This window comes from Solenopsis invicta, chromosome 14, assembly GCF_016802725.1.
Source record: "Solenopsis invicta isolate M01_SB chromosome 14, UNIL_Sinv_3.0, whole genome shotgun sequence".
Lineage (NCBI taxonomy): Eukaryota > Metazoa > Arthropoda > Insecta > Hymenoptera > Formicidae > Solenopsis > Solenopsis invicta.
The window spans coordinates 17,237,983-17,253,643 of NC_052677.1; the positions used below are offsets into that span (position 1 = coordinate 17,237,983).

Consider the following 15,661-nt stretch of genomic DNA (forward strand, 5'->3'; position numbering starts at 1 on the left):
AAAATAATAATAAAAAGGTGGTTATATGTCCACTCCTGATAGTATTATATGAATGTTATCTAAGAAGTGACTAATATTATTTACTTCAATATTTTAAATTATCAGGAATATTATAATTTTCGAATGTAATATTTATAAAGTTTATCAATATTTTATGCACAATAATTCACACTCATTTTTTATCTCAATAGATTATTTGTAGAACATTTTCATAAACGGATATTAAAGCGATATACCATGAATATTATATTAATTTTATTTTAATTTTCAATAATATTCGTATAATATTCTAGGAATATTGTGTACTTACAGGGTAGTGGATTAATGGACAAACTGATATATTATTTTATCATTGCTTTTAAAAAATCGAGGAATTTCCACGATTATTTCAAATTTCGTTTATAAGAGAGAAAATCCTCCAAAAATCTTTATAGTAAATTTTTTTTGTAAACCTAAATAATAAAACAAAAGAAACGTTGTGAGGTAAAATTGTCGGAAACGAGGGCTGTACGATCGTTTCACCAGATAATTTATGAATAGGGACGTCAGGTCAATGACAGGTGGACAATTCTACCCTCGAAATTCTTCATACGTCTATCTGAGGTACTGTTATGGAAAGAACATATCGTTACGCTCCAGGAGAGTCTGAAATTTCGGCTGTAGTTAACAAAGAGACTTCTGGCTGTCGACATTGTAAAAAGATAACGATCGCAAACACGATAATAATCGATAGAAAAATATCAAAATGCCGAAAATATTATTCGGAAAATCACATAAATTTAGAACAAGTGTTTTTCTAAAATAAAGATGGTCTTGCAAGCACAACCACAATTTATTGGCTACAAAAAGTTAACTGAGGTGGATAGATAAATGATTAGCAAATATCGAGATGTCGCATATGCTTGTTACTTAATCAATCTACATAACAGAGACAGAATTTATATCTGGAACTGTTTGTGAAATTTAGAAAGAACATCTTTCTGTGACACCAATTATACTTGTGTAAAATTTGGTTATAATTGGCAATTATAATTGGAAAATTATAATTGGCAATGAGACCTAAATTTCCTGGGGGATATTATTAAATATTTCTTCTACAAATTCTATATATGACAAACAAGATTTTAGCAAATATGAAAAAATAGCAATAAATTTTTGTTGCGATACCTAGAAATCTATCTAAACCAGCAAAACTTTTTTTTTAGTGAAGGAAATAAAAGTCGAAGCACGATTAAGATTTTCAGGGAATAAATTATATAAATTTAAAAAGAATTAGTCGAAGTTTAAAAAATTAAGAGAGGGTATAAAAAAATATAGATGTATAATAGATGTAAATGTTAAAATTTTATTTCTCATAATCAATACTTTACCTTTGTGAATTTGCATCTCTATTAGGATTGCAGATTACCGACGATCTAGTATTTTATTGTTTTACGAATTTGTTCGTTTACACGGAAAAACTGGTTTTGCTGAAGTATAAGAAAAGTTTAGCTAAATGCAGATCTGAAAATGATTTTGTTGTCAAAATAATTATGTAGGACGTTCAAACGTGATGTGCAAGACTGCAAAATGTTTTAACATTTTAGAAACAAATTTGTCTGTCTTACACAATTACTTCACCGTTCATTCCGTGTAGATTTAGGTATATGTTACATTACATCGTTTGGCTCCCTAGAATTCTCTGTGAGCACGCTAGGGAGCCAAGCGATGGGAAAACGAGACTGAGCTTGCCGAATCTATTGAAATCTCCCGCAGGTGAGTTCAATACCAGATATCGGAATGCGGAAAACTCTACCCTAGCACCTTATGATTGAATTTCGATTATATTGAATCCTCTCTTCAATTTGCGTAACGTTAATTTTTACAAAATTATTACATGTAAATTGATAATTTTATGAAAATTAATTTAAAATTACCACATTCTTTCGATTCCATTTGCTTGAAATTTAATTTTCTATTATACCAAAACATTTTCTGATTAAATTTCCCGAGCTCTGTTATTCAATGATTCATTATTTGAGTCATCCAAAGGAAATAATTTGCATTTGTATGACAAGGGAATTATGGTTGGTCCAAATGAAGAAATTATAACGTTATGTAAATAATGGAATTTTCTAACAAGCGCGATAAACCGGTTGGACGTTCCCTTCCGTTATATCGTACGTGACAATGAAAAATTCCGATTGCATGCGATGCGGCGGTATTAATCAATATCACTTAGTGCAACGAACCTCGTGATGCATTCACCGAAAGTGGAGCGATTTAACAATCGAAAGCAAAAGTGGCTCAAGTCAGGAATTTGCTTCGTAATATTCTTTATTTGTTAAAAAGCTATTGATCCAATTCCGTCATTTCACTGTGTAATAACCAGCGCATAATACGGTCAATAACAACTGTTATTTGACTCCAATATATTTGACATCTTCCTGTTGATGAACTTCCAATGTTTTATTATCAAAGCGTTGTAAGAAATATTGAATTGCACATCCGAGTTGTGGTGACAAGAATTCACAAAATCGCAGGATTAAGATTTCAACTAAACTGGAGAAACAAAGTAATTAAATCCACCAGCATTATGCTATCTGATCCTTGGAAAAATTACGTAATTGTCCCGACAAGAATCTTAATAACGTTATTATCAAGTGAGAAAGCGGACATCCTCAACGTTTGGCGGGCCTTTGATGTTTTTTCTATCTTAGTGTTAGATTTTATTTTATTATTCCAGAATATTATTATTATTATTGTTATTTTATTATTTTAATATTCAATCGATAAATTAAATATTTGTGATTTAATATTAAAATAATTATTTCGAGCACTTGCGATTAAAATTGTTTGTTGTTGAAGGAAAAAAAAAGAATAAACCTAGACATACCTGGAGTTTTAAAATTTCGATAACTTTAGCTCGTATTGTCATATATATATAGTCAAAACGTCCTTAGTATTCTCTTAATTTATGTTTTTAAGGAAAATATAAATTCTCTATTCCCGTGGAATTCAATAGAGTTTCTCTCCATCTTAATGGGAATGCAGGTCTGAAAAATTGCTCAGGTATTCCCAAGTATTTGCATGGTCGGAACACCTGATGAGTTTTCCGTGCTATTGACAATAGAATGGTTTTTCCTCTAGTAAGAATTCCCATTTACGGCTTTGGCGAGAGAGAAAGAGAGAAAGAAGAGAAGAATGCTCATTTTCTATAATAGATAAAATTTTTGTGGAGGCACGCGATTATAAATGAGACATTTTTCTCGTCTTGGCTAAGAATAAAAGCGGCCCGTGGAATAATTCACAGGCTGGTTATCTCCCTATGAGTGAGCTTCCGCTTTATGCGCACCTTTCCGGTCACGTAAAAGCGCGCATTGACCGCGCACGAGGAGGCGCTCTTTCGTAACGGTATAAACTTTTACCTCTTCGGAATCACCGGTGTGGATCAGTGACCGACCCGAGAGAGTCACCACGATGACCCATGAAATCGTCGTTCTCAACAATCATCGTGGAAAATTAATACCCTGCTAAATTGCGATAAAGCAAAGATCAATGCTCAACTATGAGAATTTGCAGAAATAAGTAACTTCACTGCGCCTTGCAATTTTTCATCGTCCAATTTTGAAAACTTTTTACTTTTGTTATTTTTAAAAGATTAATTGTGTATGTGTTTGATTATACATATCCATTTGATAATTAAATTTATCTTACAAGCTTGTAAAGCTTTCTTGAAATTTTCGAAAAGAAAATACAGTTTCCTTAATTCTTAATTTACAAAAATATACCTGTGTACGTATATTTTATAACACTAGTGTAATGCACTTTGTGCGAGTAAATCTTCTTTGGCTTTTCGTCGCAGGCGTTGCCTAACTTCCTAAGCTGTAAAGGCCCGTCACACTCTAGGAAAATGTCCTTTGTCCGCTCCGTGAAACATGTTTTAGACCAGTGCGACAAACGGCTTATCGAGGTCCAGAAATTTCTGAGCGCCTCGCGATGGTGCCGTAGCCAAGCACTCTTTTTGTATGGAAATACGAAAGCTGACGTGCGTTTAGATAAGCGGCCACTTGTGTAAAAAGTATCATCTCCGAGTGAGTCATCCCAATTTTTCGAGAAGCCTCGTTGAAGCGAGGCAACAGACTGCGGAGTCTGCGGTCGATATCTATGAATTACTTGAAATAAATTGATTTAATTGAAAGCAACGACAATGGTTTATAATTCGTAGAACAGCATATTTGCATAACAATATTGACGCATATCTATCTTGATTAGAGGATGTTCTAAGAATCCTCATTCAAATTAAATTTGATTAAACGAGTTCTTGGTTACAGCATTATTGAATTTAGATTATTTTTATTCAGAAAATAAATAATAATATATTCTCTTTAGATATATTTTTTGAATATAGTTATTTTTTATTTTGAGAATAATTGATTAAGATATTAAGTATATGTTTGTCCTTTAAAAAACAAAAATATAAAAAAAATATAATGTTCTAAGAAATTAAAAAAAAACTTTTTTTAAGTATATAATTAATTTTATATATATATAAAATACCAGAAAGGAATCAGTTTTTTACAAGTATATTGTAGTATTTTATTACATTTTTAATTTAACTGCTTATTTCGTATGCGAATGTACACGGAAAAACAATTTTCTTGTAGTACCTAAAAATTTAGTTAGATACAAATCGAAAAACAATTTTATGTTGGACTATCAAAATAAATATGTAGGACGTTCAAGCATGACGTTCAAACATTGCTGCAAAAAATTTTAACATTTTAACAACTATCTTAAATGTCCAATATAATGTTTTTTTATTAATTTAACATAATTATTTTCTGATTTGTGTATCAGCAAAATTGTTCTTTCCGGAGATATATATGAGATAATAATTTTAGTGTCAAAGATTTTACATAAATATTTATAAGAAAAGATTCTCCAAACGTTCATGATACTCAGCTTCATTCGAAACCTTGTAAGATACTGACAAGTAGTAAACTTTTGAAAGAAGGTATCGAACGCTCATTATTAGTCGTAGATGAAGCTTCCAGGCTTTGTTGTACGTGACACGGTATCGATAGCCACGCTAGAAGAGGTCGATAGTTTCACGAACAGACGCCGTTTCCTCTCTGAAAAAGCATTTAACGGGAACGTCATCTCGCACGAGAGAGGAGGCGTGTACGCGTATGTGACGCAATTGTTCCACGTGTCGCCTGTCAATTTATATCGAGCATACTAGCACTCGACGCGACGCCTCGGCGTCGCGAATAATTTCGCGGATAATTCACTGTGGGCGCGAAATATTTCGAGAGTATTAAACTCGTTTCTGCCGCAGGCGTACTTGTCACTCTATGTTTTTTATTGCATTTCATGTTTTTAAGAGGACCTTGCGGATACGAGAGAGCTCTGAAAGGCTTTTACACGAGTTTGTATTGTGCACGTCCGATAAAGGAACTTCTGATACGATTGATAGAATATTTGATGTAGAGCGCTTTTTTTAATGTGTCACTATTGCAATTTTTGTACAAAAAATGACAGTTTTTCTTATAATTTAGCATATAGATCTCTTCTTTGACGAAATGAATATTTTTTACTCAGACAACGCAAAATATTTATAAATAATGTTTAAAATATTTAAATATTAAAAGAAAATTGAAATATTTCAAATATATACGATACATTATGTAATTTACAATAACTTACATATTTTATATATTCGTATTGTTTACCTGAAAAAAATTTGTGTAAACATCACGTAAAAAAACCCATGTAGTAATCTTGAAATATACGGCACAATCCTGAATATTTTAATTAAAATTACATATGTTTTGAAAATTATTTTTTTAGAATATTTATGATGAATGTTTTGTGCTGTTTGGTCTGACGGACGAGTCAAGAAATAGTCTTGGACCATTTAGACAGAATCTTTTTCCGTTATGTTTGCATTTCTTTTAATTCGTTAATGTAGCGTGAGCATTAAAGAATTTCGATTCCGAGCTGAGATTCGTCATAAAAACGAGGAATGTTTCTATTCGACTGACCGCGAAAGCGCGCTCGTGGGATGTCGCAGTGGAAAAACGCAACGAATCGAACGAAAGTTGCATCCGCACGAGTGTGCACGATACCAGCGTTAAATTACAGAGCCGGCTCAGCGTGGCGTAATATTACGCTCCGTTCACTCGCGCGAAATTCGAATGCGAAAAATAAATTCCAATGTGTCTTCCGGCTCGTCGGTGAATTCAAATAAAGCGCCCGATTATTTCACATCAGAAAACATTCTTTAATTGTTAATAATTATATTTGTGATTTCTGAATATGCATTCTGCAATTAGATCCTCAATATTACTTTTCGAAGCATTTTTATATCTAGAATTAATTATACAAATCAACATGTACTTTAAACATAAACGACTTTTAATTAAAACAATTTTTTTTTTTGGGGGAAAACAACTTTAGAAAAAGAATATTAAAAGATAGAAAAAGAAATGTATTTGATCTTGCCGCGAAATATTTTCTTTATCTGGGGAAACTTCACGAAGAGTGGGACCTTGCGAAGACAGTTGTAAGAAGGGGCACACATGGCCTTTGTGAATGGCGCCAGAACCCCCGGGGTCCAGTATTTTCACAGGGAAAGATATTTCACAGGTCCCGAGGACTCCGTTGAGTGCCCAATTTTGACAATTAGCAGACCCTCTTTCGATCCCCAACTCCGTAACTCATGTACTTAATTTCTCGAACGAAGCAACCGGAAGTGTATTTCCCGCCGAGATAGCATTGTCGAAAGATCATTGATTACTCAATTAGTCTTGTTATTTTTGATGAATGAATCAGCGAAAAGCTTAGTAATTTCACTTTACCTATTTTCCGTACATCAATATTTTAACGTGAGAACCGTGTTTGTCCCATTATTTTTCTTTAACTACATAAAATCAAAGTTTCGTACAAAATATATACAGAATGTTTGAAAACGTTTTTTTTTATAACAATAAGACAATCAGAGTGCTATCCTTTCCGCAAATATATCGGATGTATCATAGCACAGCTGAGTCATCGGCGTAATCCAAGTACAATCCGCGCGCGATAATTTTTTTGTACCTCGATACGTTGCGCGATGAATATTTTCGTCATGCACGAAGTAAACTAAAAATATTGTTAAATCTTTACAGCGCTGCTACGAGCCTTAAAAACAAAAGCCTTTAAAAAAACGTAGATAAATAAAATTCTAAACTAAAATATAAATGTTTTTTTACGTACCTCGCTTTACGTCTTTCCTGAAAACTTAGGCGCTGAAAATAAATCAAGCGAAATTTGAAAAATAACACCTCTGCCAATACAAAAACTGTTGCGGAAACTTTATATTAAGTTTCAAAAGTTTCTTTTCGAAAAACTTTGCCTTCAGACAAGTTGGGAATTTAAATTGGGGATTAATTACTGTATTGAGATAGATAAAATAGAAAATGATTTTAAATTAGATCGCAGCCAGCATTTATATTTATATAAGCGACAATCTTTTGTTATTTAATTAATTGTAAAATAAATATTACCAATCATGTAGAATGGATCCTTTTTCTCTTTCTCTTATCAAATTATCTGATTAATTAACTCCCGAAATTTCGTAAAAGGACTTTGGCATTTCGTTCCGCGTTCGCAGAACACCGAACGGAACACAGTCATATTGCTTTTATGAATCGTAAAGTCGAGATATATCGCGGTGTTAAACGTAAAGGAATCATCGGCGATGAATACGTTTATTGATATACGACTTTGTAATCTAAACCTCTTGAGTTTTACATGCTTTGAAATTAACATAATCGCTGCGAATTTCCATAAAAGTTTCCGAACTTTTTGCGGAGCTTTCTTGAAAAAGAAATTTGTCAATAAATTTATTTAAAATAGTTAAATGTATTATTTCTGTCAATAAGATTAAAAATATTAAAAAGTATTTAATTGTTTATTTTGTAGATTTTTTTTAATGATATGTTTCATCAGAGCTGGGTAGTTAAAAAATTAAAAAATTAATAACTTTTAATTTAGTTCAGTTAATTTTAAATAATTTAATTTTTAAGTTTAACTAGTTATTTTTGAAACACAAATTTTAATTCATAATTTGTAATTTTACATGAATAATGCTATTTAAAATTAACTTTTTATTTATCTTGATTTAATTTTAATGTAATTTTTAATTAGTTTATTTTTATTCATGTAACTTTTAAAGTAAGTAACTATAATTAATTTTATATTAATTTTAGTAATAATTAACTTTGATGATATAATTTAGTTAAATAAGTATATTAACTTAGCTAACCTTGTATTTTACATGTAATGTAACTGAACAATTTATAAAAATTTACCAAAAGTTTATAATTATTTGTTTTACTTTTGAAGGCTATTTAATTTAAAGAGTAAGGAATACACTAATTTTCTAAATAATATATCCTTTTAAACTTGCAAATTTACTTGCAAACTGTTCTTCGTTTATCACGCTGGCTGCTCTAATTGTCTCAATTATTCCAATAGAGAAAAACATAAAGGATAAAAATTGTTATACCGAACGTGGTAATTTCTAACGATTATAATGACCCTCTATTACGCGAGTCATTCACATTATCGGAATACATTCATAGAGCTTGTTGCTATCATTGCATCTATCGCTTAGGAGGTGAACATGGATTTCCTGCGATCCATCCGACATATACATCCTAATGCGATGAAGGCGCGACTACGTGTACCTAATAAACATACGTGTGTGCGAGCGTGTACGCGTTTCCCGTCGATGTTACGAGTCGCTGCATAAAATTGCGCAAAGTCGAAGGCGATTGCGACTCGTTGCCGTCGCACGCTCGTTTATTTCTCCGTCCTCCTGCCTCCTCCCTCCTCCCCCGAGGTCTCCGCCAGTAATAACAAGTAAGTGGAATCGATTTTATCGGGATCGAGTACGCGTTGATACCGCGCATCCTGCCTCGTCCTCGCGAACCGCAGCTCGAAAGGATGGGTGTTTCACGCGATAAAGAAAGAAAGCGGCGCGATGACCGTGCCGGGCTCGCCACTATCGTGCAATTTATCGTTTTCATTCGTACGTCAAGGTTGACGACTGTCGCGATCTGCAAACAAAAGCCGTACTTTGCGACGTAACGCGACGGGAATGCGAGGAATCGCGAGAAAAGAAATAATTCCACTCGGCCGTGGAATGTCGCGGCGATTGTATGTGCGCCGGTTCCACATGAGTTCCCGATATACGGCGGCGCGAATCGCGACGCGTATACATGTTATAAGCGAAATCGCACCGCGCCGCTTCGCTAAATCCCGTTTCGTGTCAATTACGAAGATTCGCGGGGGAAGCATCTCGTTGGAAAGTTAGATCGACGTGAGATATTCGCGCGGAGGAAGCTAGACAAATGATGATTGATGGCGATAATAAAATATATCACGGGACCTAGGATCTGCAGGATCATGAAGGATCCAGGAGCTGATGTCGAGGTGCAAAATTCGATCGCGGTATCTCTTTGTTTGAACGAAAATCTTGGAGACAATTAATTTCAATTCATAATTTTGCGAGAAAATCTGTAAGTTATTTTAAAACAGACTCCAATTGCAAAATATCACGTGAGTTGTGTAGGATAAACTTGCTTAAATCATGCTTAAGAAAACATGTGACGAATAATGAAACAAGATATGTGATAATAATGAAATGAGATATGTGACAAACAAAAGCACTTTATTTATCAAACAGTCTCATAAATTAGAACATAACAAAAATAATCGATATGTAGACATTAAAAACATTTTTTTTAATCTAGAAGTACAATTTAAAAATAATGACTTTAATTCGTACTAGACTAATTAACTAAATCATACTTCGAAATCAGTTTTTACGATTGTTGCATAAACATTGAAGTGGGTGGTAATTAGTTAAAAAGTTAAATATTAAAGATAATAAATTAATGACTTTTAACTTAAATTAGCTAATTTTAAATAATTTAATTTTTAGCTTTATATAACTAGTTATTTTTGAAACACATAAATTTGAACGTATTAACTTTTTTCCCAAGTTAGAAATTTATCTACGTAAAAGAACAAAGTTATAAAAGAGAAAATACATTCCCACATAAAAACAATCTTTCTTTAGTTTTTTATATAAACTTAATTTACAAACAAAGTATTAATTTTGTTTGATGTATACTTTAATTGTTTTCAATCTAACTTTAAAAATTTACAAATTTCTAATTTAACATAAGTAATAGTTCCCAAAATAAACTTTTAATTTAATTTAATTTAATTTTAACGTAAATTTTAACTAGTTAGCTTTTTGTTCATGTAACTTTTAACACAACTAAATTAATTTTATAAATCATTACCTTTAACTTGATTTAGTTAAAAAATATATATTAACTCTAAATATAGCGAGTGTTTTGATAAATCTACTTCCGCGCAAAGTTCATGTACCTAAATTTCGCACTGCGCACATTATATATCACACTTTCTTTTATATCTTTATTGTGTACAGAGAAATGTCAACTTTTCATTTCGCTTCATTGTTTTCTTCTACTGCGTCTTATTTTCAGAGTATTTAGTTTTCTTTTAGAATTATTTTACAAATCATTTTACTGAAAATTTTAGCAGGTATTTGTTTTATGGACACTTATGAAATAAACGTATCCGACACTTCAAAATTGAAATTATGACAAAATAATGCAATATATATACTCAAACATGTAATCTTTATAACAAAAATATTAACAAATGTTTTCATAAAAAAATTACGTTCTGTTAACTTATAAAAGAACGGTATATTACAATCTTATGATAAAAATATAAATTTAAGTAGACAAAAAAATTATTTTTTCATGATTTTGCGACGCAGTTACCGTACAATTACTATCTTTTGCTAGCCTAATATGATCTGCTTGCATTTTACTGCTAAGAGTACTATAAACATTTTTTAATCGAAATTACATCCATGATACGATTGAGGCAAGTTTTATCCCACGTCGATTGTTTCTGAGTTTTTTAATTCATCAGAGAACAAACAGAGAAATTGCGAGATATAAATGAACCAATGAAAAGTAATGGATATTTGATGAAGCAATTCGCGTTTCCGGTGATGTAAACGTTAGTAAGGATTACCCCTGCTGAATCGTCTCCTGCGGGAGATCGATTTTCCGAGAATTGTCAGCGGCTTGAATGGTTAAAGGATGACGAACACACATCGACGTGCCAATTAACGTTGAATCCTGATAGCTCTGGATGTGAAAGGAGCCTCGACGCTCGAATTAACTTCCGTTTATTCCGAGTAGCTTGCCCGGGGGGCTTGACGTAAAACGGGCGCGATTCGCATCGAAAATAATACGTCTCGCCCGATCGAATCCAATTTTGACGAAGATGAATTATGCATATTTAATGCGATCGCCAATTTTATCTCACGGATGTCGCGCAATACGCGGTTATATCGGGAATGTGCACTCTCTCATCTGTCGCGACACTGTCGTATGAAACGCGTCGCTTCATGTAATTCTGTGCTACACTGTAGATAAAGGAGTTTACGGAAATTAGGTAACGCTTATTGAGGTAATCACATGATTATTTGCGTAACGGAGCACACGAGGCGAAATGATTTTTCTTTCGACAAGAATTAGACTATTATTGTTACAAATTGCAATTGTTTCTCATTTTATACATGTCGCATCTTGAATGAAGTCGCATTATTCCTGTAAGCGCACAATATTCCTAAAATATTATTAAAAATTAAAATAATGTTAAAATAATATTTCGAGAATGTTATTCAATACTTTGAATATTATAATATTATGAGAATATTGTGTTAATATTAAATCCGTTATTATTAAATGTTTTGTGTTAATATTAAATCCGTTTTTACATAATATTTGTGACATATTACTTCAATATCGGTGGAATATTATAAAAATGTTCTACGAATATTATTGTGGTTAAAAATTGATGTGAATTATTATGTATAAAATATTCAAATACTTTGCAATTATTACATTTAAAAGTTATAATATTTCCGATAATTAATAATATCGAAATACTGAAATATTAAATAATATTATTTATTTCTTCATATAATATTCATATCAGAAGTGAACATGTAATCATTTTTATTAATATTTTAGGAGAAATATTATTTAATATAAAAATAATATTATGCGCTTATAGGAAAAAAGAACATTATATGCTAAATGTTGAACTTTACAATGTTGAAGGTAACTATTTGTTAATTTCATCACGTGAAATTAATAAAAAATAACGTATAAGGTCTTTAATATTTATGACAGCTTGACACAAGAGGTTTTAATTTATTTACTTTTCTTTTGTGTATTTATTTAGTGTATTCTGTAATCCATTATTTATATTCTCATGTATTTTCTATCAAAGCGAAATTCGTCACAAAGTGAATGAACAAAATTTCAAAAATTTGACGCCGCGCCGTCGTGAAAGCCTCTTTTCTTCTCTCCTCTCTTAAGACGTTCTCCTTTATTTTTCCACGAGTCTTCCAAGTCTCTTGTAACCCTTCAGAATCCTTCGGCGAGGTTGCAGCGTTGCACAAAATGCAAGCGACTCCACTTACGCTTACGACGCTTGAAACGAAAAACGGTTAACGGCGGTTTCGTCTGGCCATCAGGTAACAACGCAGCGTTATAATACGCCTCTCTTCCTACACGGTTGCATACATGTGCACGTGCGTTGTTCAAGGCACGCACCTGAGCGTGAAGCGAGGGATTCGCGTTGATGCACCGACTTGGCTTCCAGCTACGCTCACCTCGCCCAGTATAGTTTGATAACTCGAAAACAAAATAAAAAAATTTTTATCACCCATGCAAGAGTTTGAGCAATGGGCAGTAAGCGTGAATTTTCGAGTCATAAAACTAAGACTCAAATTTTTTTAACCCATTTTTTTTTTACTTTGTTTCTTATAAAATCGGAATTATTAATTACGAAATGATTCACTTCGTAAAATTGAAGATAATATTTATACAATTATTTTATCGAGTTTATATTTTTGTGTACTTTTAATTATTACGCACTGTTAAATTTAAAAAGATTTTTAAGGATTTATCGGATATTTCTGAAAACATTAAGAGAATTATGAAAAAATTATACAATGCTTTGTATTTGAAAGTAGAAAACGTTTGACAATTTTCTATCTGGATGAAAAATTGTTCAATAGGAAGTAGACACGTGCTCTAATGAAAATTGAGATTTTTCTTAATGTTGCAAGAAAATAATTTAACTTTTAATAACAAATAAAAATGTAATCTTATTCCCACAACTTTCGTAGCTTATTTGAAGTGTTAACATCAACATATCTCCAAATTTTCTTTATTTTGCAAAGACCATATGTCTGATAAATTCTTAAGAACACGTGACCGGTAACTATGGTCACTGTAATAATAAATTGAGGAAGAAGAGTGTCACGTATAATGATTCAAAAATACACCTTTGGAACGCGATATATATATATCGCACCTAATGCACTCTCGACAGCCTTTGAGAGTCGCATGTCGTCGATTTAATCATCGAACTTTCAAGCTGCGGAGATTGCGCTTCCGCGATAATTGAGCTTGGTTAATTAAATCGGGCGGTTTTTTTTTCGTTACTTGGCGAGAAAGCCTCGGGCCGGCCTCTCGTTCTACGACGTTGTACGTCGAGCGGAACGCGATATTACAATGAGATTTAAATGCGATCGATATTCCGTGCGCCAGGCATACGGGTCGCGCGATTTGCCGCGGAGATTTCACATCAGGCTTGGGCCTAAAATCGAAGGAAATCCGATCGTTTAAAATTAAGTGTGCAGTACGCGTAATGAAACGTAAACAATGAGGGGGAGGAATCAGGGAAAGTATAGGAAAAAAACCGGGATAACAAAGGGTGATAAGGAAAGGGTTAAATCACGCGATGTGCACCCACTCCGCATGCGAAATATGTGGGAAAGCGAGAGGGGGGCGTTGGCGTTTCTAAGGCGGAACACTGTATTCACCGTCGTTGGCAGAATGCAATTCTGTTGTGCAGTTATCCGTCATTATGCGCCAGGTTGCGGTACTCTCGCTCGTTGCATCCTGCCACTTTTCTATCGCGGTTCCCCTTGGTCTCGCGTCTTGAAGAAAACGTCAAAATTATATTAAAGAAGAAAGGAGCGCTGATTGGCGTAAAAGAGAGCGAATCGACATTGATTTTCCTCTTTTTAGAAAACTTCTCGATTGGCGATGTCAAACGAATTTTAATGCCGTCCGCTGAAAGGAAAAAAATTACCAAGTTTTAATAAATATTTGTTCGAATACTTGCAATGAAATATTTACTTACGGTACATAAATATTTAATCGATAAAAAAATAATAGTTAAATTGAATCGATCGTTCTTAAACTAAATAAATGTAAACCTGTTTACATTTAGTAAATATTTCATTGCAACTATTCAAACAAATATTTATTAAATCTTTCTCTCGGTGTACAATTCTAAATACGTTAATAATATTTACGTTAATGATATTAATTTATGTTTGTAATATTAATATTTGTATGTATTTAAATATAATTCTTTCCACCTGTTTTCCTCGTGAATTAGATTTTCCATCTGTACGTCGCCTAGATATACGACGATTGTGCCAGTTTAATGAAGGCGTCTCAATGGCTGTTAATAATGCAAACGTAGAAAGTTTGCCAGCATGGCTTCCCTCCTCTCGGGCCCGTTGTTAGTTAACTGCAACTTGCATCGCGATGCACACTGTCGTGCATATAATTCCCGTAGACTGCGTGTAAGCACGGCGCCGCCGTCGTCTCGTCGTCTCTCGCTTCTCACGGGAAAAGCTGATTTCTTACAATACGGAGATTAAACATTTACCTCGGAAATTAGTTTCCACGCGTGCGGGACCAAAGTCGGATACTCTCGTTTTCGCAAATGGCAAGAGACTTGCGTCTCATAAATTATGCAGCAAATCTAATTAACAATTTACCGATCGGCTTGCGATGTATACCTACGTCCAAAACGTTTCGCGCACATCGCGCGATATAAAAAGAAAAAATAATACAATTTGCGAATAATAAATTAATAATTCATAAAGTTAATAATTTAGTTATTATAATTTATGAAAATACGCACGCCGGTTTATTAATAAACTCGCCGAAGAATTCCTGACACAAATAAGAACTACGAGAAAACATTTCTATCGCATGTAGAATCAAAGCCTCGTCAGAATGATGCCAGTGGCTATATTTCGCAATAGACAAAGGGACCTCCTTACTCGCGTCCCTCGCGCATAACGCGATCGTTGAATTCCCACGTGTCAGTGAACCGAAAGCTCTGTAACACGAACTCGGCCATAGCCACGTGCAGTAGTTCTGTTCCAGTTCTGTTGCAGTTCTGTTTGTGTCTCTTTTCTATCCCCCGTTCCCCCTCCCCCCCCGGAGAGATCAATACTCATTTCTGCGTGAACGTTTTATTAATCAAGAACATTCCATTAAATATTATCCAAGAAATTATTTCATTAAAATTATTACTATCCCGTTAATTTAATATTTACGTATTAAATATTAAATTAATATATTTACATGTTAAATTAATATTACACAGATATTTACATTTATAATCCAAGAAGGTTTTATTTATTTTATTTTCCAATATTTCGATCGCATAATTGCGTCGGAAAATTTATATATAAATT

At 33.1% G+C, this 15,661-nt stretch overlaps 1 protein-coding gene across 2 annotated transcripts in view; it reads left to right on the forward strand.

The window, feature by feature from the left end:
* The window catches only part of LOC105207675 (protein crumbs), a 42,635-nt gene that overhangs the window by 3,193 nt on the left and 23,781 nt on the right, over nt 1-15,661 (forward strand). The window lies entirely within an intron of this gene.